Here is a 27,599-nt window from a genome sequence, read left to right as displayed (position 1 = left end):
CTCTGATCTTTATACTAGTTACAGCATTCAAAAGGGGAAAATTTACACCAAATTACACACACGATTCCCATATCCCCAACAATATATATATATATATATATATATATATATATACTGTATATATATATGAGAGAAGTTAACTGATATACCTGAGAGTAGACCCCCGATATACCTGAGAGTAGCAAAGTTTGGGAAGGAGAGTGTACAGCAGCCTCACGGTAGCACCGACACCTCCACCTCACTTTGACAATAGAAAAAAGCAACGACTGTCATCGAAGTTTCAATGCAAACGGCACAATGGAGGAAATGTTACACCTGTGTTATTTGTGCATACCTCGTTTCATCATCGCCACTTATCAACCCATGTCCAAGAAGAAGACTTATGTTGTGGGGATCGGAATTTCGCATTCTTACCTGGATCGCCAACAACAGAACCTCGTTTCGCCAGAAAAGAGTGAGAGAAAATGGACCTTTCCAGATTAAATAAAGAAAGAAAATTCCCCAAATCCTGTGGAAAAGCTCCTCCACCACGGTGTGCCATTTCCGACAGCCTTCTCAAGCTGAAGAGTGCGTCCTGGCATCGAACAGATGACAACAAAACGACAAAATACAAGTTTCACTTAACAGGGTCCTGGTATAAAAATGTCCTGATTGTGAAGCACACTCTCCTCGAGCACCACTCAAGGCTGGGAGTGATGATACGATGCATGTTATGGAAAATGTGGACACAATTAGACTCTGTTTCCAGGTGATAGTTGAAATTCCATCCCTTGACTTGTGGTACACATTGGTGTGTTTTGGACGAACTGTTTTCCCTTTGTACCTGCTGACCCCTTTCCCCATTGTTGTTCTTCCATACACATTGTTCTTCCATACACATTGTTCTGCTGCACACATTGTTCTGCTGCACACATTGTTCTTCTGCACACATTGTATTCCATACACATTGTCCTCCATACACATTGTCTTCCATACACATTGTCTTCCATACACATTGTCTTCCATACACATTGTCTTCCAGACACATTGTCTTCCATACACATTGTTCTTCCATACACATTGTCTTCCATACACATTGTTCTTCCACACACATTGTTCTTCTGCACACATTGTCCTCCATACACATTGTCTTCCATACACATTGTCTTCCATACACATTGTCTTCCATACACATTGTCTTCCATACACATTGTTCTTCCATACACATTGTTCTTCCACACACATTGTCTTCCATACACATTGTCTTCCATACACATTGTTCTTCCACACACATTGTTCTTCCACACACATTGTCTTCCATACACATTGTCTTCCATACACATTCTTCCATACACATTGTTCTTCCGGAAATATTGTTCTTCCAGAAACATTGTCTTCCATACACATTGTTCTTCCATACACATTGGTCTTCCATACACATTGTTCTTCCAGAAACATTGTCTTCCATGCACATTGTCTTCCGCACACATTGTCTTCCATACACATTGTTCTTCCATACACATTGTTCTTCCATACACATTGTTCTTCCATACACATTGTTCTTCCAGAAACATTGTCTTCCACACACATTGTCTTCCATACACATTGTCTTCCATACACATTGTCTTCCATACACATTGTTCTTCCATACACATTGTTCTTCCATACACATTGTTCTTCCGGAAATATTGTTCTTCCGGAAACATTGTTCTTCCATACACATTGTTCTTCCATGCACATTGTTCTTCCATACACATTGTTCTTCCATACACATTGTTCTTCCATACACATTGTTCTTCCATACACATTGTCTTCCTTACACATTGTCTTCCATGCACATTGTCTTCCATGCACATTGTTCTTCCATACATATTGTTCTTCCATACGCATTGTTCTTCCATACGCATTGTTCTTCCACGCACATTGTTCTTCTGCACACATTGTCTTCCGCACACATTGTCTTCCATACACATTGTCTTCCATACACATTGTCTTCCATACACATTGTCTTCCATACACATTGTTCTTCTGCACACATTGTTCTTCCGCACACATTGTCTTCCATACACATTGTTCTTCCATACACATTGTTCTTCCAGAAACATTGTCTTCCATACACATTGTTCTTCCATACACATTGGTCTTCCATACACATTGGTCTTCCATACACATTGTTCTTCCATACACATTGTTCTTCCATACACATTGTTCTTCCGGAAACATTGTCTTCCATGCACATTGTTCTTCCATACACATTGTTCTTCCATACATATTGTTCTTCCATACACATTGTTCTTCCATACACATTGTTCTTCCATACACATTGTTCTTCCTTACACATTGTATTCCATTCACATTGTCTTCCTGACACATTGTCTTCCATGCACATTGTCTTCCATACACATTGTTCTTCCATACACATTGTTCTTCCAGAAACATTGTCTTCCATACACATTGTTCTTCCATACACATTGGTCTTCCATACACATTGGTCTTCCATACACATTGTTCTTCCATACACATTGTTCTTCCATACACATTGTTCTTCCGGAAACATTGTCTTCCATGCACATTGTTCTTCCATACACATTGTTCTTCCATACATATTGTTCTTCCATACACATTGTTCTTCCACACACATTGTTCTTCCATACACATTGTTCTTCCATACACATTGTTCTTCCATAGACATTGTTCTTCCAGAAACATTGTCTTCCGGAAACATTGTCTTCCTTACACATTGTCTTCCATGCACATTGTCTTCCATGCACATTGTTCTTCCATGCACATTGTTCTTCCATACACATTGTTCTTCCATACACATTGTTCTTCCATACACATTGTCCTTCCTTACACATTGTTCTTCCATACACATTGTTCTTCCATACACATTGTTCTTCCGGAAACATTGTCTTCCATACACATTGTCTTCCATACACATTGTCTTCCATGCACATTGTCTTCCATACACATTGTTCTTCCATACACATTGTTCTTCCATACACATTGTTCTTCCATACACATTGTTCTTCCGGAAACATTGTCTTCCTTACACATATTTTTTCTTTTTTTTTGTATACAGAATCGAGGCTCGTGAAAGAGCTAACATTTATTTCACAAACAAATCAAACAGACAAACAAAATATATAAATAGAGGGAGTGGAAGACAAGATGGGGAGAGAAGGGGAAGCACACAAACACAACATTTGAGAGCAGGGAGATGTGTGGGAGGGAGAGGGCTTGGGGGGAGGAGGTGTGGGAAGGGGGGGCGGGGGGGGAAGTATAAAACACAAGGACACCAAGGAATTTCAGGACAGAAGTTGGTATTTCAAAAAAGTGGATTTGAGGTGAAATTAGCGGGGGTAGAAAAGATCAAGGTTTTGGATGGGGGAAGATAAGAGATGGTGGTGAACAGTTGTTTTAAAGACCTGGAGGGTGGAGTGGGATTGAAGAGAGTGAGGGAGCTTGTTCCAGAGGTGGGAGAAAAGAGGAATGAAGTAGTGAAGGTGAGCAGAGAGTCTTGATTTTGGCAGTTTAACCATAAGAGGGTTGCAGGCAGATCTTGTGCGACCTGAAGGAATATTTGGGGGACAGAGCCCAGAGAGAGCTGGGGGGGGGGCAAGGCCAGAGAGGAGTCGGTAGAAGACGGAAAGACCACCAACCTGCCTGCGGTGAGTGAGTGAAAGGTGTCAACTGTGTAGCCATTTGAGGTAAGGGAGGGGATGGAGGGGGAACAAACACCAGAAACAGATTTGACCAGATGCCACCAGGATTTGGAATAGGGAGACAGATAAGAGAGTTCGGTCTTGAGAATGGAGAGATATTGTTTCCTGGCTCTCCTGAGGGTGGACACACACTTGTTTTGGGCTTTGTGAAAGGAAATGAGATATCCCCTCCGTTGGATTTGCTTTCCATGAGACGAAAGTCTGTTGTTTCTGGGCAACAGCCTCACCACAAGATTCCGTGTACCATGGACGGGAGGAAGGGTATGACAACTGAAGACGAGATGGGTTAAATCTGTGCATGAGAGAGCAATTTACTTTGGAAGAATTCCCAGGATGAGTTGTAACTTATTAATTGGCACTGGTAACTTATTAATTAACACTGGTAACGAAGCAGATACATTTTACCTGCAAACTCTGTGAAAGACGAGTTCGTAAATGAGTGTCAGGAATGTGCCCGAACATGATAATCTCTTGTCCACCTGGTCACAGCCCCTGGCTGAAGCACCCCCCTATCGTTTGGTAAACGGAACTCACAGCAGGAGGGGAGCGAGCTGATGCCAGGACTTGGTGCATGCATGACCTCGGGGCATTAGCGGAGAAAGGATTAACGTTCAGCGGACAGGGGATTAAGTCCAGTTTGTCCATATAAACGAGAGCAAACGTTGAGTCGAAAGAACTTGTGAGCAGAAGCTCTGACCGACGGGAGTGGCGGAGGAACATCGGCCGAACGAGAAGGACCATGCGAAAAGAGTTAACCTGGTCCATTGAATTAAGCGGTATCATTTGGTAATTGGAATGAAGTGAATAACCAGTTAATAAACCAGACCTTTTGTAAAACCTGTGTCCGGTCATTGGAGTCTTGAGTCTCAGCTACAAATTCCCCTACAGGCTCCTTTCAATTATTTCCCCTTCAACTCATTCCATTTCAAAAAAATATTCAATCTTATTCTTTCTCACTACATGCTCTAAATTCTCATTCATTCCACCCCTCCTCCATCGTTCTTAAATGGATCGCTAACTTGAAAATCACAACAAACCCAATTTGTTATAAATGTTCATCTTTCATGAATCATCCACTTTCTAAACTCCCCCCTTGCCCCTCCCCTCCAAATCTCCCCCCTTGCCCCTCTCCTCCTAAACTCCCCCCTTGCCCCTCCCCTCCTAAACTCCCCCCTTGCCCCTCCCCTCCTAAACTCCCCCCTTGCCCTTCCCCTACTAAACTCCCCCCTTGCCCCTCCCATTCAAAACTCCCCCCCCAACCCCTCCCCTTCAAATCTCCCCCCCAACCATCCCTCCGAAATTCTCCCTCCTCCCACCTCCTTCTCAAAGCTGCCTCCTCCCCACTTCGTCTCCCTTCTATCTCATACCTCCACCTCCCCCAACCTTCTACTTTCCTCTGCCCCCCCTCAAAAAACCCCTCACTGTGCTTCATCCCATCACCATCAAACCTTTCGTTCTCCTCATCCTTCCCTTTCTTGTAACTCTTCTGTAATCTCTGATACACTATCAACTGTTCTTCCTACCTCCCCCTCTCATCCTTCATCTGACCCTACCCCTCCCCTCCCCTGTCCTGCACCCGATGCTCCTCCTCTCTCCTCATTAAAGGTATGGACCTCAAACATACTGGGCCTTCGCTCAAACCTGATTGATCTCTCCATTCAGGTTGCTTCTGACAATCCAGACTTGATCTGCTTAACAGAAACTTTCCTCCTTCAAGACATCTCTGATTCCTTAATATCTCTTCCTGGTTACTCCCTCCTCCGGTATGATAGACCTGAGCCTCGTCCTGGTGGTGGGGTGGCTATCGTTATCAAAAACTCTCTTCCTCACTTTTCTTGCACTGCCATTTCTCCACCCCACCCCCAGGAGTACCTCTGGCTATTGTTACGGGGTCAACCTCGAGGGGAGCCCTGGCAGAAAGATGTATGGTCCTTGGGTGAAAATAAGTCGATCAATAACGAGTCCACACCAAGGGTTACGAACAAACCCCAATATATTCCCAAATCCCGCACAGGAATCACAATGCATTTACAGCACTTCCTTACAATCCTTATCTATAGTATAGGTGGTGCCACCTTAACCCACAACAGTGTTGGCAACACTCACGGCCCTTGCCCCCAATGTCTCTGCACGCCTCCCAGGTGACGTCGAGTCGATCCAGCGATCGGGGAATCTATGTCCAATTCCAATCCGGGGCTGGGAGTGAGGATACTCGACAACCTCAGCGAGGATACCCGACTTCGCAGGTTCCGCAGTAATCCGGCGCTCTCCTGACGCGCGGACTTCGGTTCACAGAGGCACGGTTCCCTTGTCCTTCACGTTCGGCGGCTCGGTCTCGAGCTGCAGTCTCAACTCTCAAACGTCTCCTTCCAATCTCTTTCGCGCGCCAGGCCCAAGGTGCGACCCGTACACGCCCTCGTAGGCGTCGAGGCGAACAGCGCCGGGCGCTTGGTTCCTTCCAGGACCACACGGCACCTTGACACGTAACCGGCAATCAATCACCCCGCGCAGGTAACTCCTCTCGCCAGACGGGCTTTTCCAACTCCGTTCCAAAGTAGGTAACGATCGCCTCCGCTCGCGTCGGAGCTCTCGAAGCTTAAGATGGCCGCCCTTTCTTCTCCTCCTCCTCTTCTTCACGATCCCGTTTCCGGTCTCGTTTTTCCCAGAAGGGCTCCTGACCCTTTAATCACAACAACCTTTAATAGAATATACATTAATAAGAAATGACCTGAATTGTAACCCCCATAAACCCGGAATTCATAACACTCCCCCCCTTCAAGAAAGAAAGTTTGAACACCACGAAAACTTTCTTTGCAGGCCAACTTTGATAAACAAACCAAAATAACTCACACCCCAAATCATCAGTTCCCCCCGGGCACAATTATCACATCTCAAAAATAAAGCAACAAACTTTCACAAAACCCCCAGAGATTCCAAAGGTAATTCCCTCTGGACCAAGCGTCAACAACTTCTAGTTTCTCTTGGATGACGGTTAAGGGGTGGTGACCAAAGCCCCAAAGTTACACAACTCGATAGCACTTTTTCGGGAGGCCCAGCTGAGTACTCACTACATGGACGCCTCAAGGAATGTGGAGTTCACGGTTAGTCCGGGGAGGAAAGTTCATTACATGGACGCCTTTAAGAACGTGGAGTTCACGGTTAGTCCATGCAGGAAAGTTCCCTACCGGGACGCCTTTAAGAACGTGGCATTCACGGTTAGTCCGTGTAGGAGCCCAGGCTCGGCGACTCCGCCGTATATAGAGTGCTTCAACTTCTCCGGACTCCTAACAGTTACGGTGGGACCCCTTGTCCCAGCAGTCACCTGACTGGCGGTCTCCGTCTCGGCCAGTGCTCTGACAATCATTCTTTCGGGAGATGCCGTAACGCTGGGAGCCTCCATAGTAATATCGGCCGCTGCCAACACCAACTCTACCGCCAAGTTGTCCTCTTCTGTAGACCTCTCGACGCCTACGAAATGCCTTCCCTACTGTTATGGTCCGACCCTCCAACTCCTTACCATTCCAATTCTTCTCTGCCTCCCTGGCGTCTTTTGTGCTTGCAAACGTGACAAAGCCGAACCCTCTTGACCATTGCGTTTCCCTGTCTTTTACCAACCGCACTTCCACCAGCGGCCCATATCTGTTGAAGACAGAGGTCAGAACTTCTTCCTCTGTTTTGAAGTTCAGTCCCCCTACAAATAACTTGGTACTTTTGTCACCATCCCGAGCTGGTGTGGTGTTATTTTCCCTGCTGTGCTCTTTACCAACCCTCGGGTTACCATAAATTTGCCCCCCGGCCAAATCATTCCCGATAACCACAGATACTCCCTCTACAGGAAGCGTGGCTTGTAAACCGACGGTGACCGGTCCTGACACCAAATCGGATTCCAAATGGATGACATGAAGTGGGGCCCTAACACAGCCACCGATCCCTTGTAACCGAACACTATCACCAGTTGCGGTACTCTTTGACAATGGCAAAATGCCTTCAAGCATTAAGGATTGATGGGCTCCTGTGTCCCTCAATACCCCAACAGGTCTTGGGTTAGTCAAGTCTCCCTCGAGTGAGACAAACCCCTCATAAATAAATGGTTGGTAACTCTTCTGTGGGCGATTTCTTACGCTTGCCATCGCATTCGGAGTTGTAATAGTCGGACTCCGCTCTGGGTTTTCCCTTTTCATGAAGTAACAACTGGACATCAAATGTCCAGGTTTCTTGCAAAAAGCGCAAACAGGCCCGGAGGAAAAACTCGTGGTCTGCCTCGGGCCCCCTGGAAAATAAGTTTGTCTTGAGCCCGTCGCCCTCTGATTTCGAACAGTTCGGGTATCAGCGTTGTCCCCATAATCATCTCGAGGCCGCCGCCATGTATTGTCGTTCTCCGCACCTGCTGTTCCACAACTCCCCTGCGGAAATCTAGGCGAGGAGTTAGGTTCGTGGACCCCTATCCAGTATGTTAAGGCATAATCATCTGCCATGGTGGCTGCGTCCCACAACTTCGGTACTTTCTTTTCCTGCAGGTACACTTTGATGTCCTCGTGGACACACTGTTGAAATTCCTCCACCAGGATCAAGTCACGCAATGCTTCGAAGTCGTTCGACTCCTTTTGACTCACACCACCGATCAAACATGTTTTCTTTCACTCTGGCAAACTCCACATGGGTCTCACTCTCCCTCTTCCTGGCATTCCTGAATTTTTGCCGGTAAGCTTCAGGAACCAACTCATAGGCTTTGAGAATGTGCTTCTTCAATACCTCATAATCTGCACATTGGTCCATTGGTAGCGCCGAATAAATATCTTGAGCTTTACCCACCAGCACACTTTGCACTTGTATGGTCCAGGCCTCCTCCGGCCAGTTTAACTGTCGAGCCACTTTCTCAAAGTGTGGAAAAAAATTTAGCGACTTCCTTTTCACTGAAGGGTGGAACCAGCCTCACATGTCTGCCCACATCCCAGGTTTTCTGGTTAGGTGTCGGCCCAGTCAGCAAGGGTGGTACCTCTCCCCGTTCTCTCATTAACTCCAGCTCCTTGAATTTGATTTCTTGCTGAAGCTCCATGTCACGTTCCTTTAATTCCCTTTCCGCTTTTCTCTCCTCTGCTTCGAGTTCCCTTGCAGCTCTCCTCTCCTCTGCTTTTCTCCCTTCTAACCTTTCCTGGAGTTCTCGTTCCACTCTCCTTTCCTCTGCTCTTTCCTTTTCTGCTTTCCTTTCTTCTTCTGCTCTTTCCTTTTCTGCTTTCCTTTCTTCTTCTGCTCTTTCCTTTTCTGCTTTCCTTTCCTCTGTTTTCATCCTTAACTGGCTCCGTAATTGCAACTCCAGTTTTCTGAGCTCAACGTCTTCTGGTTCTTCGGGTAGCCACTCCCAGGCTAACTCGTCCCATGTTCCTAATCCCACCATAGACTGTATCACCGTGGTCTGCAACTCTGCCTTCCTCAAATTAGTTCGGACCTCCAAGTTAAAATGTTTGGCCAATTTCAAGAGGTCCGATTTTAGTAATGCTCGGAACTGTGCCTCACTAGGGGTTACCGCAAAGTTCTGTGCCACAAACGCCATGGTGACTACTGGTAACACCTGTTAACCTTCACCCCAGAAATTTCCAACAAAAAAAGCAACAGTATTACTATTATTGCTATTTTTTGTTGTTGTTGTTGTTGTTGTTGTTTGTTTTTTTTGTCGGCAGAGCAAAACAATTTTGGGAACGTTGGAAAAGTTCCCACTCTTGAGAATTCTTTCCCGGACTAAAACTTAGAAAATGTTATAGATCCCGGACGTAGACCCAATTGCGAATCCGCAAATTGTAATTTGGACGAGCCCCCAATTCTGTTACGCAGTTACGGGTTCAACCTCGAGGGGAGCCCCGGCAGAAAGATGTATGGTCCTTGGGTGAAAATAAGTCAATCAATAACGAGTTCACACCAAGGGTTACGAACAAACCCCAATATATTCCCAAATCCCGCACAGGAATCACAATGCGTTTACAGCACTTCCTTACAATCCTTATCTATAGTATAGGTGGCGCCACCTTAACCCACAACAGTGTTGGTAACACTCACGGCCCTTGCCCCCAATGTCTCTGCACGCCTCCCAGGTGACGTCGAGTCGATCCAGCGATCGGGGAATCTATGTCCGATTCCAATCCGGGGCTGGGAGTGAGGATACTCGACAACCTCAGCGAGGATACCCGACTTCGCAGGTTCCGCAGTAATCCGGCGCTCTCCTGACGCGCGGACTTCGGTTCACAGAGGCACGGTTCCCTTGTCCTTCACGTTCGGCGGCTCGGTCTCGAGCTGCAGTCTCAACTCTCAACCGTCTCCTTCCAATCTCTTTTGCGCGCCAGGCCCAAGGTGCGACCCGTACACGCCCTCGTAGGCGTCGAGGCGAACAGCGCTGGGCGCTTGGTTCCTTCCAGGACCACACGGCACCTTGACACGTAACCGGCAATCAATCACCCCGCGCAGGTAACTCCTCTCGCCAGACAGGCTTTTCCAACTCCGTTCCAAAGTAGGTAACGATCGCCTCCGCTCGCGTCGGAGCTCTCGAAGCTTAAGATGGCCGCCCTTTCTTCTCCTCCTCCTCTTCTTCACGATCCCGTTTCCGGTCTCGTTTTTCCCAGAAGGGCTCCTGACCCTTTAATCACAACAACCTTTAATAGAATATACATTAATAAGAAATGACCTGAATTGTAACCCCCATAAACCCGGAATTCGTACCTCTGGCTATGGCTTCCTCCCCGCTCCCACCTTTTGTTCATATGTGTTCTGTACCGTCCTCCAAACAGTGATGACTCCATTTACATTTCGCTGTCGGACAACATGGACCAACTTCTATCAACTCATCCAAACTCTCTCTTCCTCATATGTGGCGACTTCAACTGTCATCATGCCAGGTGGCTGGGTGTGGGTTCATCTCTCACCAGCCATGGCACCTCAGCAAAGGACTTCTGCGACTCATTGGGACTGACACAATCTGTCAAATTCCCGACCCGGATCTCAGTCAATGGAGTATCTTCTCTTCTGGACTTGGTTATGACTAACTTCTCTGCAAATGTCTGCTGCTCTTCTTCTGCTCCAATCGGTTCTTCTGATCATGTGCTTGTTAAAGTGGACATCTCTCTGGCCATTCTCAGAGAGCCTCCTCAGCGCCGACGAGTCTGGCATTTCATTCAGGCCAACTGGCACGGGCTGCAAGCGGCTATCAATCACCTGGACTGGTCTCCCATCTCTACTGCCTCTGACATCAATTCTTCCTGGGAATTCTTCCAAAGCAAACTGCTCTCTCTCATGCACAGATTTATCCCATCTCGTCTTCAGTTGTCTTACCCTTCCTCCGGTCCATGGTACACTGAATCTTGTGGTGAGGCAGTTGCCCTGAAACAACTTGCCTATGCGTCTTGGAAGGCAAATCCAACTGAAGGTAATCTCAGTTCCTTCCACCAAGCTCGGAACAAGTGTGTGTCTACCCTCAGGAGTGCCAGGAAGCACTATCTCTCCACACTCAAGATTGAACTCTCAAACCTGTCTCCTTCCTCCAAATCCTGGTGGCGTCTGGTCAAATCCGTTTCTGGTGTTTGTTCCACCTCCATCCCCTCCCTTATCTCAAATGGCTACACAGTTGACACCGCACATGACAAAGCCGAATGCCTCAGCTCTGTGTTTGCCTCAAATTCTTGTGTCCCAAACCCATCTCTCTCTGTTCCCACCTTTCCCAGTCGAACCCAACTGCTCCTGGACTCTGTGTCCTTCTCTCCTGACAAGGTGGAGAAGTTTTTGTCAAACCTCGACTCTGATTCTGCAACTGGACCAGACAGCATCAGCCCACGGGTCCTAAAATCCTGCTCTGCCGCTCTGTCTCACCCTCTCTCTGTTCTTTTCACCCTCTCTTTTACTCAAGGTTATCTGCCAGCATCTGGAAATCAGCAAACATTACCGCTTTACACAAAAAATGTGCAAAAACAGATCCTTGCATCTACAGACCAATCAGCCTTCTTCCAATTATCAGCAAAGTCATGGAATCCATCATTGCTTCGGATATCAAATCCTTCCTCTTCTCCAATGGCTTGATCTCTGATCATCAATTTGGATTCAGATCAGGTCATTCTACACTGGACATGTTGCTTCTGCTGTCTCAACAATGGATGGAGGCCCTCAATGCCAAAGAGGAAATCAGAGCTGTCTCACTTGACATCATGTGCCTTCGATACGGTCTGGCACCCAGCTCTGCTCACCAAACTCTCCTCCTATGGTATCCATGGAAATCTCCACTCATGGCTTGCGGACTTCCTCTCTCGTCGTAGGCAACGTGTGGCCCTGAATGGATTTCTCTCATCTCCCCTTCCTGTTCTGGCTGGAGTTCCCCAAGGTCGTGTTCTGGGGCCTGTGCTATTTCTGGTCTTCATCAATGATCTCTCCGACTCTCTGGAAAATCCGCTCTATCTCTTTGCTGATGACTCCACTATCTGCCGCTCTATTCCTCATCCCTCACATCGGCAGTCTGCAGCCTCCTCACTCTCTGCAGACCTGGACAAAATCACAGACTGGTCAAACAAGTGGAACATGTCTTTCAATCCTTACAAATCTCACACTCTTACAATGTCTCTCCGAAAGGACCGACTGGAAAACCCTCCCATCTACTTTCTCAACAATCCTCTCCAAGAAGTTCTGTCGCTCAAGCTTTTGGGTCTCACTATCTGCCATGATCTTTCTTGGGAAAACCACATTTCCAAGCTGGTCTCCAAAGCCAATCGCCGACTGGGCAGTGGGCATCCTCCGTCGTGCGAAGTCCTTCCTTGGCACACCTGAGCTCCTCACCACATACAAGGCTTTCATCTGCAGCTCAATGGAATACTGTTCCCCCCTCTGGGCTGGTGCTCCTGCCTCACACCTAGCTCGGCTTCACGCTGTGGAAACCAAAGCTTTCAGAATCATTGGAATCTCCTGCGATGAAGTTAACTCCGAGGGCCTTTCACTCACTCACCGCAGGCAGGTTGGTGGTCTTTCTGTCTTCTACCGACTCCTCTCCGGCCTTGCTCCCCCAGCTCTCTCTGTGCTCTGTCCCCCCCAATATTCCTTCAGGTCGCACAAGATCTGCCTGCAACCCTCTTATGGTTAAACTGCCAAAATCTAGGCTCTCTGCTCACCTTCACTCTTTCATTCCCCTTTTCTCCCGCCTCTGGAACAAACTCCCACACTCCCTTCAATTCCACTCCTCCCTCCAGGTCTTTAAAACAGCTGTCCACCACCATCTCTTATCTTCCCCCATCCAAAACCTTGATCTTTTCTACCCACTAATTCACCCAAGATACACTTCTCTTTTTTTTGGAAATTCCAACTTCTTTCCTGGAAGTCCTTGCAGTGTTCATATGTTTTACACCTCTCCCACCTCCGCCCAAGCCCTCCCCCTCCCACATTTCTCCTGACGTCCCTGCTCTCAAATGTTGTGTTTGTTTCCTTCCCCCTCTCTCCCCATCTTGTCTACTGCTCCCCTTATTTTGTGTTTTATGTGTCGGTTTGACTTTTTGTGTGATTAATGTTTGCTCTTTCACGAGCCTCGATCTTGTATACAGAAAAAAAACACAGAAAAAAACTTTAAAAATACAGAGCATGAGTGGGGATGGCAATCCAGAGATGGGAAGCTACTTCCTGGTGGACACTGACCGACCAGTGGCACCGGATAGGGTAATACTCATGGAGGCATGTGTGTGCAAGGGAAGCTTTATATCAGTGGTTCCGGATGTATTTTTTTTTTTTTGTATACTGAATCGAGGCTTGTGAAAGAGCTAACATTTACTTCACAAACAAATCAACCAGACAAACAAAATACCCAAAAAGAGGGAGCGGAAGACAAGATGGGGAGAGAAGGGGAAGCACACAAACACAACATCCGAGAGCAGGGAGATGTGTGGAAGGGAGAGGGCCCGGGGGGAGGAGGCATGGGAAGGGGGGGGGGGGGGGTTGGGAGAAGTATACAACACAAGGACACCAAGGACTTCTTGGACAGAAGTTGGTATTTCAAAAAAGTGGAATTGGGATGAAATTAGCGGGGGTAGAAAAATCGGAAAAATTAGCGGGGGTATTATGCATGGATTCATGTGTGTGCAAGGGAAACTTTAGACCAGTGTTTCCGGATATTATGCATGGAATCATGTGTGTGCAAGGGAAGCTTTAGACCAGTGGTTCCGGATATTATGCATGGAATCATGTGTGTGCAAGGGAAGCTTCAGACCAGTGGTGCCGGATATTATGCATGGAATCATGTGTGTGCAAGGGAAGCTTTAGACCAGTGGTTCCGGATATTATGCATGGAATCATGTGTGTGCAAGGGAAGCTTTAGACCAGTGGTTCCGGATATTATGCATGGAATCATGTGTGTGCAAGGGAAGCTTTAGACCAGTGGTTCCGGATATTATGCATGGAATCATGTGTGTGCAAGGGAAGCTTTAGACCAGTGGTTCCGGATATTATGCATGGAATCATGTGTGTGCAAGGGAAGCTTTAGACCAGTGGCACCGGACAGGTTATTACCCTGCGCTCGTGAAGGGAAACGCAGGTTTAAGCGTTCAGTTGCGTACGTGTGCCGTGTGCCGTACGTGTCTGCATTTGAAAAATTCATTTCCTCGGCACCGTTGGTCCGATTGACACGAAATTTTACCACAGAAGTGCCTCCGCCTGCAGAATTTTTTTTATTCATAATTTTGACGTCAGAGGTCACGTGGTACGTGACACCATTTTGGAAAAACGTTACACCTCTATATCTCCCAAACCACTCAATGGAAAAAATTGAAACATGGCTCGTTGTCAAGTACTCCCCATGCGGAATAAGATATGTTGATGGTGATGTCATCGGTGCCTTAATTATGATGACATAATTCGACAAGTACAACGTTTGATCTGATCAGTATGAATAAAACAAAAATTCCACTGCAACTGTTAGACCGATGGATACGAAATTTTCAGAATATGTGCAGCTCCTCCTATAGAATTTTTAAATGATAATTATAACGTCATAGGTCATGTGGTACAGACGCCATCTTGGAAAAAAAAATCGAAAAAAGTTGCACCTCGATATCTCCGAAACCACTCCATGGAAAAAATTGAAACATGGCTCATTGTCAAGTACTCCCCTTGGGGAATGAGATATGTTAATGATGGTATCGGTGACTTCGTTATGCCGTCACAATTCGACAAGTACAACACTTATCCGATCATTGTGAATTTTTTTTCTCAGCAACTGTTGGTCTGATGGGCAAGAAATTTTCACCGTGGGAGGGCCTCCTCATGTAGAATATTTTAATGATAATCATGACGTCATAGGTCATGTGGTACAGTCGCCATCTTGGAAAAACTTCGCACCTCCATCTCTGAAACCACTCCATGGAAAAAAATTGAGACCTGGCTCATTGTCAACTACTCCCCATGGGGAATAAGATATGTTAATGACGATGTCATCGGTGCCTTCGTTGTGACGTCATAATTCGACAAATACAACACTTATCCATGCGATCATTATGAATGTTTTTTCAGCAACTCTGTCTGATGGACACGAAATGTTCACCATATGTTCACCAAAAATAATAGCACCTCCTCCTTTAGAATATTTTAATGATATTAATCATGACGTCATAGGTCATGTTTTGCAGGTGCTATCTTGGAAAAACCGAAAAACGTTGTACCTCTATATCTCCAAAACCGCTCTATGGAAAAAAAATTGAAACATGGTTCATTGCAAAGAACTGCATATGGGGAATAGGTGTTAACGATGATGTCATTGGTGCCATAATTATGACGTCATAATTCGACAGGGAAAACACTTAGTTTGATCAGTTTGAAATGTATTGAGCGTGATCTATGCAACAATTATATTAGAAAATATAAATTTATGTCATCGCTCACGTGTTCTGGCAGCCATATTGGATCAAAGAAAAAAAAAATGTTCAAAAACAGAAGAGTTGGCTCACAACAAGTTGACCGCGCATGGTAAGTATTCTACGAATACCATCTAATTATGCAAGGAGTCATGTGTGTGCATGCAAGGGAAGCTTATCAGTGATACCGGATATTATGCATGGAATCATGTGTGTGCAATATTGGATAGGGTACTATGCATGGAATCATGTGTGTGCAAGGGAAGCTTGAGACCAGTGGCACCGGATGGGGTACTATGCATGGAATCATGTGTGTGCAAGGGAAGCTTGAGACCAGTGGCACTGGATGGGGTACTATGCATGGAATCATGTGTGTGCAAGGGAAGGTTGAGATCATTGGCACTGGATGGGGTACTATGCATGGAATCATGTGTGTGCAAGGGAAGCTTGAGACCAGTGGCACCGGATGGGGTACTATGCATGGAATCATGTGTGTGCAAGGGAAGCTTGAGACCAATGGCACTGGATGAGATACTATGCATGGAATCATGTGTGTGCAAGGGAAGCTTGAGACCAGTGGCACTGGATGGGGTACTATGCATGGAATCATGTGTGTGCAAGGGAAGGTTGAGATCAGTGGCACCGGATGGGGTACTATGCATGGAATCATGTGTGTGCAAAGGAAGCTTGAGACCAGTGGCACTGGATGAGATACTATGCATGGAATCATGTGTGTGCAAGGGAAGGTTGAGATCAGTGGCACTGGATGGGGTACTATGCATGGAATCATGTGTGTGCAAAGGAAGCTTGAGACCAGTGGCACTGGATGAGATACTATGCATGGAATCATGTGTGTGCAAGGGAAGGTTGAGATCAGTGGCACTGGATGGGGTACTATGCATGGAATCATGTGTGTGCAAAGGAAGCTTGAGACCAGTGGCACTGGATGAGATACTATGCATGGAATCATGTGTGTGCAAGGGAAGGTTGAGACCAGTGGCACTGGATGGGGTACTATGCATGGAATCATGTGTGTGCAAGGGAAGGTTGAGACCAGTGGCACTGGATGAGATACTATGCATGGAATCATGTGTGTGCAAGGGAAGGTTGAGATCAGTGGCACTGGATGGAGTACTATGCATGGAATCATGTGTGTGCAAAGGAAGCTTGAGACCAGTGGCACTAGATGAGATACTATGCATGGAATCATGTGTGTGCAAGGGAAGGTTGAGATCAGTGGCACTGGATGGGGTACGATGCATGGAATCATGCGGGTGCAATGGATTCTGCAGGTAGAAATGCAGTTGCGGCAAGGCTGCCCTATCCTGCACCCCGACATGCATGTTCTTGACGTGCATTGCGCAAGTATGCCTAATTTGTTTTTCCTCAAATGGGATTTTTGTGGACTTCACTGCATGGTGCGAGATGTCAAAGCAACTTTCCTGAAAAATAAAATCAGCTTTCAAAATTTTCTTTTTCTCGGTTTGAATTAAAATTAATTAATGCTCCTTTGCTAGTGTATTGACAAACAACAATGGGCCTGTTGTCGTCTGGAATGGAAACGATTAGTTAAAAAAAAAATCAAAATATATTTCCTAATTAATGAGAAGAATATTCACTTTGAATATATTCGGAGAACGCAACATTCCTCAAGGCTGGGAGTGTCCATTACGGACAGAAACTTCTTTTTGATGAAACTTCAATTTGAATCTGCTCCAATGGAACCGGACGAATGTCAGCTGGAGCTGGAACACACGGAATATCAGATTGGGTTTTGCCTCGGAGTTTCAATGTTTCCAATGACTAGCCCAGTGCACCTGTTTCCTCTTGGACAATGGACAAACTTCGGACTTCGGCTTCCTCCTTCGAGCTCTCCACGTCATCAAAGTTAAGTATTTTCCCATTTGTGTCTTTGTCAAATTTCCACTGGTTCTTTTACTGTGTATGTGTTACTGTGCGTTTCCAATTCGTCTTGGTTTGTAATTCGTGCAAACCTGTGTGTAATTAATCGTTTTTTTGTTCACACCACATGCACGGTCTGGTCCCTCCAGGCTTCCCTCCCCCTCCTCACTGTACCTCATCCCATCACCATCAAACCTTTTGTCCTCATCCTTCCCTTTCTCGGAGCTCTTCTGCAATCTCTGACACACTCAAAATATTGCGTCCCGAACCCATCTCTCTGTACCCACCTTACCCAGTCGAACCCAGTTGCTCCGGGACTCTGTGTTCTTCTCCCTGACAAAGTGGAGAAGTTTTTGTCAAACCTCGACTGACGGCATCAGCCCACGGGTCCAAAAATCCTGCTCTGCCGCTCTATCTCACCTTCCCTCTGTTCTCTTCACCCCCTCTTTTCCTCAAGGTCATCTGCCATCAGCTTGGAAATCAGCCACCATCACCACTTTACACAAGAAAGGTGCAAAAACAGATCCTTGCAACTACAGACCAATCAGCCTGCTCCCAATTATCAGCAAAGTCATGGAATCCATCATTGCTTTGGATATCAAATCCTTCCTCTTCTCCAATGGCTTGATCCCTGAACATCAATTTGGATTCAGACCAGGTCATTCTACTCTGGGCATGTTGCTTCTGCAGTCTCAACAATGGATGGAGGTCCTCAATGCCAAAGAGGAAATCAGAGCTGTCTCCCTTACCGTAAAGGAACTCTCCTCCTATGGTATTCATGGAAATCTCCTCGCATGGCTTGCAGACTTCCTTTCTGGTCAAAGTCAACGTGGTCCTAAATGGAATTCTCTTATCTCCACTTCCTGTTCAGGCTGGAATTCCTCAAGGCAGTGTTCTGGGCCCTGTGCTTTTTCTGATCTTCATCAATGATCTTTCCGACTCTCTGGAAAATCCTCTATCTCTTTGCTGATGACTCCATTCTCTGCCACTCCATATCTCAACCCTCAGATCGGCAGGCAGCAGCCCCTTCACTTTACGCAGACCTGGACAATATCACAAACTGGACAATATCACAAACGTGGAACATGTCTTTCAATCCTGAGAAATCTCACACTCTCACTTTGTCTCTTCGAAAAGGCAGTCTGCAAAACCCTCCCATCTACTTTCTCAACAATCCTCTCCAAGAAGTTCTGTCACTCATGCTTTTAGGTCTCACTATCTGCCATGATCTTTCCTGGGAAAACCACATTTCCAAGCTGACCTCCAAAGCCAGTCGCCGACTGGGCATTCTCTGTCGTGCGGTCCTTCCTTGGCACTTCTGAGCTCCTCACCACATACAAGACTTTCATCCGCAACTCGATGGAATACTGCTCTCCCCTCTGGGCTGGTGCTCCTGCCTCACATCTAGCTCTGCTTCACGCTGTTGAAACCAAAGCTTTCAGCATCATTGGAATCTCCCGCGATGAAGCCGATTCTGAGGGCCTTTCACTCACTCACCGCAGGCAGGTAGGTGGTCTTTGTCTTCCACCGACTCCTCTCCGGCCTTGCTCCCCCAGCTCTCTGTGCTCTGTCCCCCAAATATTCCTGCAGGACGCAAAAGATCTGCCAGCAACCCTCTTCTGGTGAAACTGCCAAAATCAAGACTCCCTGCTCACCTTCACTCTTTCATTCCTCTTTTTCCCCACCCCTGGAATAAACTCCATCACTCTCTTCAATCCCTCTCCTCCCTCCAGGTCTTTAAAACAGCTGTTCACCACCATCTCTTATCTTCCCCCATCCAAAACCTTGATCTTTTCTCCCCCCGTTAAAACACCCCAAATCCACCTCTTTCAATCTCCAACCTTTCCTGAAATTTCTAGTAGTGTTCATTTGCTTTCTACCATGTAACCCTTCCTCCTCCCCAGGCCTCTCCCTCCCACAGATCTACCGACGTCCTTGTTCTCCACTGTTGTTATGCTTGTGTGCTTTCTTCTCTCTCGCCCTCTTGTCTCCAGCTCCCTTCATGGTATGTTTTGTGTGTGTGTGCACGTTTTCATGTTCAATGTGTTAGGTCGGACACGAGCCTCGATTCTGTATACAAAAACAAACAAACCAAGTTCCTCTTTAACACGCTGAGTTCAATGCCTCATGGATGCACTGGGTTCAAATTCCAGACAGGACGTCTGTTTATTTCCAGAGATCCAATCGGTCTTGGACTCGTAAAATATAGAAAATTGATTACTTTCCACGAATGAGGTTGAAGCAACGTGTACCTGTGTGGACGTTCTACTGTGCATTGACACCCATTATTTACTTAAAAGCAGCTCATGCTATATTTAAAAGATGTTCTCAAAGAGAATATATTGGAATACAGTCATGGCCAAAAATAATGGCACCCTTGCACTTTTTTCAAATAATGCACCATTTCTTCCAGAAAATTGTTGAAATTTAAAAATATTTTGGTATCCAAATGTGTTTCTTTGGTTTGCAGTGGAACAAAATTAAAAAAAGCTGAAACAAGTCAGGAGACGACGATGGATCACGAGCGAGTGGTATTCAATGACAAAGGACGGACTATAACCGAAACAGGCCCGGACAGACCAGGCCCGGAAATGTCAAAACGAAGGTTACTGAGCTTGAAATGAGATAGAAAATAATGTATAATCAGTTATGAGGTTAGTTAGCTACACAATACCGAAAATTCGGTTCGATTCCGACAACTTTGAAACTTTGACCTTTGTGACCTTCAAAGGTCAAAGATTCTGAAATTTGTCGGAAAACTTGTATTTCATTATGTATATGATAATATAAGATCATGTACGACATTTCACCCTATCAGGAAGCGAACAATGTAATAAAACCATCAAAAATCGACTTTTCTAAATTTCATGACCTTGTGACCTTGACCATGGGGCAAAAATGAAAAATCGAGCTCCGTGGGGCTAGACAAATTACATTCGCCAAACTAAATATCGAAACCCCTGTCAGATTCCACCAAACCCCTCGGAGAAGATACAAATGAACTCGATTACCCCCTAATAAGACATCTTTTTCGGGCGTCGCTCCGCCCACAATGGGCGCAATACGCCCACTCCAGGCAGGACACAACTAGATCATGATATCAACCTCCCACCCAAGTTTCATCAAGATCGGATGATATCATCGGGTAGTTATGCTGCGGACAGACAGACAGACAGAGACAGGCACAGACCCATGACGAATACAGTGGTCACTTGATAACTCGTGAACCAAAAAGTACTAAATCTTATCTTATTCCACACAGAAATCCTAAAATGTCCCGGACAATATTATTGGCACCTTTTAGAAGTTGTTAGAAATAATTACATTTCAAGCAGGTGATTATCCTTTACTTTGGAATTAAACTCACCTGTGGTGAGTTACAGGTGCCTGCAATATAAAAATCACTCATTAAACCAGTTTGAATAGAGAAAAGGAGTCATTCTGCTGTTTTGTGTCTGTGTGTAGCACAACGAGCGTGGAGAAAAGAAAGAAAACCAGAGAATTGTCTGAGGTCAGGCACAGATTGTAGCCAAGCATGGACAATCTCAATGCTACAAGTCCATCTCCAGAGACCTTGATGTTCCTGTGTCCACCGTATGCTATATTATCAGGAAGTTTAAGGCCCATGGCACTGTAACCAACCTCCCTGGACGTCCACAAGATAAAACGATTGAAGATTGCAGTGAAGGATTGTTCGAATGGTGGAGAAAGCACCTCCATCAACTGCCAAACAGATTCCAGCTGACCTTCGGACACGAGGTACGACAGTTTCAACTCACACCATCCATCGCCAACTCAATGAAAGGGGGTTCTATGGTAAGAGACCCAGGAGGACCCCAGGGCTGAGAGAGAGAGAGAGAGAGAGAGACATAAGAAAGCTCGACTGGAGTTTGCCAAAACACACCTGAACAAGCAAAATCCTTCTGGGAGAATGTCCTGTGGACAGATTAGACCAAATTTGAGCTTTTTGGTAAAGCACATCATCTCTATGTTTACAGAAATCAAAATGAAGCCTTCAAAGAAAAGAACACCTTCCCTACAGTCAAACATGGAGGAGGTTCAGTGATGTTTTGGGGTTGCTGTGCTGCCTCTGGCACTGGGTGCCTTGAATGTGTGCATGGCATCATGAAACCAGAAGATTACCAAGGCATTTGGAACACAATGTTCAACCTCGTGTCAGAAAGCTGGGTCTCCGTCGAAGGTCATGGGTCTTGCAGTAGGAGAATGACCCCAACACACCTTAAAAAGCACCCAGGAATGGTTCAAGATAAAACGCTGGAATGGTCTGAAGTGGCCAGCAATGAGCCCAGATCTAAATCCCATTGAACACCTGTGGGGAGATCTGAAAACAGCAGTTGGGAGAAGGCACCCTTCAAATCTGGGAGAACTGGAGCAGTTTGCACAAGAGTGGGCCAAGCTGCCAGTAGAGGTGTAGGAAGCTCATTCATGGCTACAGGAAGCGCTTCACTGCAGTTATTTTGTCCAAATTCTGTGCTACCAAATATTAAGTCTCGGGTGTCAATAATTTTGTCAATGCCATTTCATTTTATTTTCTGATTTAAAAGGATTTATTAAGTTCTGAATCAAAAACAAAGGTTCTGTAATATTAACAGTGAAATAAAGAATTGTGGAGACGAAATACTTTTGTCAATTTAAACTTATTTTTCGAGAAAATTGTGAGTTATTTGAAAAAAGGGGAAGGGTGCCAATATTTTTGGCCACGACTGTCAGTATACCTAAGAGTGCAGGTCACGTAAACGACATGAACACACAAGTTGGTCATTATAATTATGGTGGAAGACAAAATTATTGGATAAAGGAGTAATCTCTGAGCAAAAATGGAGTAATATTTTGATCAACACGAAGTACTTGCAGAGCATGTTCTGTTCAATGATCAATAATTCCCTTTGTCAGGAACAGACAAGTGCTTATGAAGGACTAATTAAAGAACTGATGGATTTTTTTTATACATGGTCGAGGCTCGTGGAAGAGCTGGGACATAGAACAGATCAGAACAGAAAGGGAACAGCAGAAGGGGGAAGCCAACAGCAGGGCAGAGTGTGAAGGTAGACGGAGACGGCCAAACAAGGGATGCAGGTAACGAGGAGGGGTAGGGGAGAAAGCATGGAGAAGGTGGACAAGGTGGATACAAATGCAAAATTTAGATTGGGGAGGGGGGGGTGTGGGGGGTGTTTGGAGTGGTTTAACGGTGTAGAAAAGATCATGGCTAGATCATGGCTTTGGACCGGCAATGACTTGAGATGGTGGTGAACAGCTGTCTAAGACCTGGAGGGAAGAATGAGATTGAAGAGGATGTGGAAGGTGGTTCTTCCACAGGTGGTGAAAAAGGAGGTACAAATGAGTAAAGGTGAGCAGCGTTTTTAGATTTAGGCAGTTTCAGTCGGTGGGGGTTGATCAGGAGATGGTTGACCGCGTGTGTCCTGCTGATACTTTGCACAGAGCATACAGAGGGTGCAAGACCAAAAAATGAGGAGGAAGCCAGAGACCACCGACCTGTTGGCGAAGGTGAAGTGATAAGCCCATAGACTCAGCTTCATCCTGAAAGATTCTGATGAATTCCAATGGTTGCATGATATGGCTTCACAAAAGTTCACTTCACTTCACAATACGACTTCAAAAACAAAAGAACAAGCGTGTCGATCCATGATAAGGTTTGGAAAAGGGTTCAGGACAAGATCCACCATGCACAATCAATCCATTTAGCCCCTCGCTGTTACGATGGCAAAAAGGCAGGACGGCTTTCCCAAAGTGCAAAAAGGCAGGACGGCTTTCCCAAAGTGCAAAAAGGCAGGACGGCTTTCCCAAAGTGCAAAAAGGCAGGACGGCTTTCCCAAAGTGTAAAAAGGCAGGACGGCTTTCCCAAAGTGTAAAAACGCAGGACGGCTTTCCCAAAGTGCAAAAAGGCAGGACGGCTTTCCCAAAGTGCAAAAAGGCAGGACGGCTTTCCCAAAGTGTAAAAAGGCAGGACGGCTTTCCCAAAGTGTAAAAAGGCAGGACGGCTTTCCCAAAGTGTAAAAACGCAGGACGGCTTTCCCAAAGTGCAAAAAGGCAGACCGGCTTTCCCAAAGTGTAAAAAGGCAGGACGGCTTCCCCAAAGTGCAAAAAGGCAGGACGGCTTTCCCAAAGCGTAAAAAGGCAGGACGGCTTTCCCAAAGTGCAAAAAGGCAGGACGGCTTTCCCAAAGTGTAAAAAGGCAGACCGGCTTTCCCAAAGTGTAAAAAGGCAGGACGGCTTTCCCAAAGTGTAAAAAGGCAGGACGGCTTTCCCAAAGTGCAAAAAGGCAGGACGGCTTTCCCAAAGCGTAAAAAGGCAGGACGGCTTTCCCAAAGTGCAAAAAGGCAGGATGGCTTTCCCAAAGTGCAAAAAGGCAGGATGGCTTTCCCAAAGTGCAAAAAGGCAGGATGGCTTTCCCAAAGTGCAAAAAGGCAGGATGGCTTTCCCAAAGCGTAAAAAGGCAGACCGGCTTTCCCAAAGTGTAAAAAGGCAGGACGGCTTTCCCAAAGTGCAAAAAGGCAGGACGGCTTTCCCAAAGTGCAAAAAGGCAGGACGGCTTTCCCAAAGTGCAAAAAGGCAGGACGGCTTTCCCAAAGTGCAAAAAGGCAGGACGGCTTTCCCAAAGTGTAAAAACGCAGGACGGCTTTCCCAAAGTGCAAAAAGGCAGGACGGCTTTCCCAAAGTGCAAAAAGGCAGGACGGCTTTCCCAAAGTGTAAAAAGGCAGGACGGCTTTCCCAAAGTGTAAAAAGGCAGGACGGCTTTCCCAAAGTGTAAAAACGCAGGACGGCTTTCCCAAAGTGCAAAAAGGCAGACCGGCTTTCCCAAAGTGTAAAAAGGCAGGACGGCTTCCCCAAAGTGCAAAAAGGCAGGACGGCTTTCCCAAAGCGTAAAAAGGCAGGACGGCTTTCCCAAAGTGCAAAAAGGCAGGACGGCTTTCCCAAAGTGTAAAAAGGCAGACCGGCTTTCCCAAAGTGTAAAAAGGCAGGACGGCTTTCCCAAAGTGTAAAAAGGCAGGACGGCTTTCCCAAAGTGCAAAAAGGCAGGACGGCTTTCCCAAAGCGTAAAAAGGCAGGACGGCTTTCCCAAAGTGCAAAAAGGCAGGATGGCTTTCCCAAAGTGCAAAAAGGCAGGATGGCTTTCCCAAAGTGCAAAAAGGCAGGATGGCTTTCCCAAAGTGCAAAAAGGCAGGATGGCTTTCCCAAAGCGTAAAAAGGCAGACCGGCTTTCCCAAAGTGTAAAAAGGCAGGACGGCTTTCCCAAAGTGCAAAAAGGCAGGATGGCTTTCCCAAAGTGCAAAAAGGCAGGACGGCTTTCCCAAAGCGTAAAAACGCAGGACGGCTTTCCCAAAGTGCAAAAAAGGCAGGACGGCTTTCCCAAAGCGTAAAAAGGCAGGACGGCTTTCCCAAAGTGTAAAAACGCAGGACGGCTTTCCCAAAGTGTAAAAACGCAGGACGGCTTTCCCAAAGTGCAAAAAGGCAGGACGGCTTTCCCAAAGTGCAAAAAGGCAGGACGGCTTTCCCAAAGTGTAAAAACACAGGACGGCTTTCCCAAAGTGTAAAAAGGCAGGACGGCTTTCCCAAAGTGTAAAAAGGCAGGACGGCTTTCCCAAAGTGTAAAAAGGCAGGACGGCTTTCCCAAAGTGTAAAAAGGCAGGACGGCTTTCCTAAAGTGTAAAAAGGCAGGACGGCTTTCCCAACGTGTAAAAAGGCAGGACGGCTTTCCAAAAGCGTAAGAAGTTTGAGGTTTCAGTAAGATGTATGCATGGAAACAAAGCGAGCCACACGTGGACACGCAGGTGGTTTCTTTACAAACGTGTTCCTCACCACAATTATAATCGTCCATTGAACAGAAACACCTGTTCAAGGTTGGTAGGATGGTCTTGAGGTGTGCTCACCCCCCTCTGAGCAGTCTTGCCTGGGTTTTAGAAACCCGACCCAGCGATAAACTGCCATCTTGGTGTTTCACAGGTAATGTGCACGCAAGTCCCTCAGATGGACTTCAAAAAGAAGTGTCCAGTCTGCCAGTGTTAGTATGTCGACAATGACCCCATGATGTCCTTTGTGAAGAGGCGAGTTGCGACCGTCACGTGACCAAATTCCCTATCACCAGAAGGCCTAATGAAAACAACTGAATGTAATGCTTGATGTGGTGCAGCCTTTCCCACCACATGGGCTCCATTCTTCAGAGGTTTTGTCCCTTTCAGTCCAGTGCATCTCCCAACAGTGGGTCCACAACCTCATCAGGGTGTACAACAGTAGATTCACAACCACATCAGGGTTTACAACAGTAGATTCACAACCACATCTCGGTTTACAACAGTAGATTCACAACCACATCAAGGTTTACAACAGTAGATTCACAACCACATCAGGGTTTACAACAGTAGATTCACAACCACATCAAGGTTTACAACAGTAGATTCACAACCACATCAAGGTTTACAACAGTAGATTCACAACCACATCAAGGTTTACAACAGTAGATTCACAACCACATCAAGGTTTACAACAGTAGATTCACAACCACATCAAGGTTTACAACGGTAGATTCACAACCACATCAAGGTTTACAACAGTAGATTCACAACCACATCAAGGTTTACAACAGTAGATTCACAACCACATCAAGGTTTACAACAGTAGATTCACAACCACATCAGGGTTTACAACAGTAGATTCACAACCACATCTGGGTTTACAACAGTAGATTCACAACCACATCAGGGTTTACAACAGAAGATTCACAACCACATCAAGGTTTACAACAGTAGATTCACAACCACATCTGGGTTTACAACGGTAGATTCACAACCAAATCAGGGTTTACAACAGTAGATTCACAACCACATCAGGGTTTACAACAGTAGATTCACAACCAAATCAGGGTTTACAACAGTAGATTCACAACCACATCAGGGTTTACAACGGTAGATTCACAACCAAATCAGGGTTTACAACAGTAGATTCACAACCACATCAAGGTTTACAACAGTAGATTCACAACCAAATCAGGGTTTACAACAGTAGATTCACAACCACATCAGGGTTTACAACGGTAGATTCACAACCACATCAAGGTTTACAACAGAAGATTCACAACCACATCAGGGTTTACAACGGTAGATTCACAACCAAATCAGGGTTTACAACAGTAGATTCACAACCACATCAGGATTTACAACAGTAGATTCACAACCACATCAAGGTTTACAACAGAAGATTCACAACCACATCAATGTTTACAACGGTAGATTCACAACCACATCAGGGTTTACAACAGTAGATTCACAACCACATCAGGGTTTACAACGGTAGATTCACAATCACATCAAGGTTCACAACAGTAGATTCACAACCACATCTGGGTTTACAACAGTAGATTCACAACCACATCAGGGTTTACAACGGTAGATTCACAATCACATAAAGGTTCACAACAGTAGATTCACAACCACATCTGGGTTTACAACAGTAGATTCACAACCACATCAGGGTTTACAACAGTAGATTCACAACCACATCTGGGTTTACAACGGTAGATTCACAATCACATCAAGGTTCACAACAGTAGATTCACAACCACATCTGGGTTTACAACAGTAGATTCACAACCACATCTGGGTTAACAACGGTAGATTCACAATCACATCAAGGTTCACAACAGTAGATTCACAACCACATCTGGGTTTACAACAGTAGATTCACAACCACATCTGGGTTTACAACAATAGATTCACAACCACATCAGGGTTTACAACAGAAGATTCACAACCACATCAGGGTTTACAACAGTAGATTCACAACCACATCTGGGTTTACAACAGTAGATTCACAACCACATCAAGGTTTACAACGGTAGATTCACAACCACATCAGGGTTTACAACAGTAGATTCACAACCACATCTGGGTTTACAACAGTAGATTCACAACCACATCTGGGTTTACAACAGAAGATTCACAACCACATCAGGGTTTACAACAGTAGATTCACAACCACATCAGGGTTTACAACGGTAGATTCACAACCACATCAGGGTTTACAACAGTAGATTCACAACCACATCAGGGTTTACAACAGTAGATTCACAACCACATCAGGGTTTACAACAGTAGATTCA

The sequence above is a fragment of the Myxine glutinosa genome, chromosome 10 (assembly GCF_964187855.1).
Source record: "Myxine glutinosa chromosome 10, kmMyxGlut1.1, whole genome shotgun sequence".
In the NCBI taxonomy this organism is placed as follows: Eukaryota; Metazoa; Chordata; class Myxini; order Myxiniformes; family Myxinidae; genus Myxine; species Myxine glutinosa.
Note: the sequence above shows the minus strand (reverse complement) of the source record.